The sequence below is a fragment of the Kryptolebias marmoratus genome, linkage group LG6 (assembly GCF_001649575.2).
Source record: "Kryptolebias marmoratus isolate JLee-2015 linkage group LG6, ASM164957v2, whole genome shotgun sequence".
NCBI lineage: Eukaryota > Metazoa > Chordata > Actinopteri > Cyprinodontiformes > Rivulidae > Kryptolebias > Kryptolebias marmoratus.
The window spans coordinates 24,656,514-24,659,046 of NC_051435.1; positions in this window are offsets into that span (position 1 = coordinate 24,656,514).

Consider the following 2,533-nt stretch of genomic DNA (forward strand, 5'->3'; position numbering starts at 1 on the left):
AAAAAAAAAAAAAATCACTGAATTATTAGGGCATGTAACAGCACCTACTCTGCATCCTTGTGGCCTGTGCTGAAAACCAACAGAAAGTGAAGGCTCACCATTGACTACCACAGACTCAACTAACAGGTTCCTCTGTCTCGGTGGTCAGTGATCCAGCTCCAATACAGAGCATAGGATGATAGATGCCAAATATTTCTCGATTCTTTATATTGCATCTGGATTCTGGACGATTCCTGTGTAGATACCAGTACACCTTCACCAAGTGCCCATTTGACTATGCAAACTCTCCTGCTGAATTCAATATCTTTCTGAATAAAGCATGTCCTGTTGAATGCAGAGCCCCCGTTTACCTAGATGACATTTACCTATGTAAACCCACTCTAGATGTCTGCTTAGCTGAGATGGACCATGTGCTTGGTCAACTGCTGATGCAAAGATCTCCCTTTTAAAATGCCAGTGGTGTAAATCCAAAGTGAAGTACACTTAGCTCCTGGTGGGACCTGACCAGCACCAGTTAAGCTGAACCAAGGGTATTGCCAACATTAAAGCACTGATTAACCTCACAGAGCTTTGTAGTTTTCTTGAAGTTCATAGAAAATCCCTGACAGAGCATCTAAAAAAGAATGTGTTTTTTGTTTTGACTGAAACACAACAATGTGCCATGGATGCCCTTACAACCAAACTGTGTTCTGCACCATGTCTGGCATATCCAAACTGCAACGAAAAATTCCATCTTGAAGTGGGATTCTCAGCTCACTGCTAAATTGATGGCTTATACCAGATATTTGACCAAGACATCTGGTATCATACCTATGCTAGTAAAACACTGGAAGGCCCATATTTACGAAAAAGATCACAGTGGAGTGGCACAGCAGCATAGTGGTTAGAGCGGTTGCCTCCCAGCAAGAAGGTTGCAGGATCGCATCACGGCCTGGGGCCTTTCTCCTTGTGCATATGTGGGTTTACTCTGGGTACTCTGGTTTCATCCCACAGAACAAAAACACACATGTTAGGTTAATTGATAACTCTTAAATTGTCCCTAGGTGTGAATGGTTGATTGTCTTATTTGTCTCTATGTGGCACTGCTATGGAGAAGCAGGCAAAGAAAATGGATGGATGGATGACCACAGTGTATGCAGATGGATGCAAAGCCACACAACACCAATGCCAGTGTTTTGGTTAAATGAAGAGTTGTCAACAGGGTACCTTTAACTTCAAACTAGGTTCACAGTTGTCTCAGTATGCTGAAATTGAAGGCATTCCGATCACACTGCAACTCGCAATTGGAGATTCCATTCAGTCTTTAGTAATTTGTACCTATTCTAATTATGCACAATTGAGCTTCTCTTGTCACCTTACTTTAAGGACATGTAAAGGGTTCTTGACTTGCCTCAAAAGGACTGAAACACAAGGGCCTGTTCATAGCGTGTCGTCACTTGTTAACCACACACATATCGAACCTGCATTTTCAGATAACAATCTGATTGATCTGGTGGTTTCTGACTCTGCACCAAACTTCTGCTGACCTGCCACTGAAACCCCTGCAGAACCACGCACAAGAGAGACCATTTTCTCCTTAAGCTCAAGGCTTTATCTTGTCTGTGCAGCAGCCTTATGAGTGCTCATATTCAGGGATGTTGAACTTCAGACTTCTATTTCAGGGGCTGAGATGCAACTTTGATTGGAGAAAGTTTAATTATCTTTTCTGGCAGACCTAATTCAGTTTATTTATATAGCACCAAGTCACAACTAAAGTCACCTCAGGACACTGTATAAGAACATGCACAAAAATTACAAAAAGCCAATTAGTAAAAGTTGGCTAAGGAAGCCAGCAGATTGCGTTGAATCTTCACTTTGTCGCAGTCTCCCATCCTGAGAGCACACTGGCAACATTGGAAAAGAAAACTCCTTTTTAACAGGAAAAAAACCTCCACCAGAACCAGGCTCAGGACAAGCAGCCATCTGCTTCAACTGGCTGAGGTTTAATAAGACAGGAAAGATGAACTCTAAGAACCTTTTATCAAATGGAGACAACAAAATTAGAGGTTATAATTTTAAAATTATGAGACTGATATGAATTTTAACAGTAATTTATCAACTGTTTCCTGTTACACAAGTGGTACCCTATACGAAGTGCATTATTAATTAATTACAAGATTGTCCCTGCACATGTTATCAAATTTTGTTTGATAACAAACCAGAAAGAAGCCTTAGGTTGGTGACTGCATTTCAGTTCATTTTTGAGTTTGTTTGTCTTCTTTGTGTGAACATCTTCCCTTTCATTTGTTTAGTTTTTTTAGTAACCTGAGTAAAAAATACATTTTTGCTTAGAGTTGTTTTTGTTTGTCCAGCACACAAGATAAAGAAAGAGAAAACAGAACTTTAAGTTTAGAAATAACTTTTGCACCTTTGAGAGAATCGCTCCAGCTTCTGTGTTGCCAACTCCATCAGCCAAAGAGCTTCAGTCCTGACTCAACTCCACTGTAATCTCACTGTGACCTTCCAGACAAGCTGTGACCTCAACTGGTTCTCA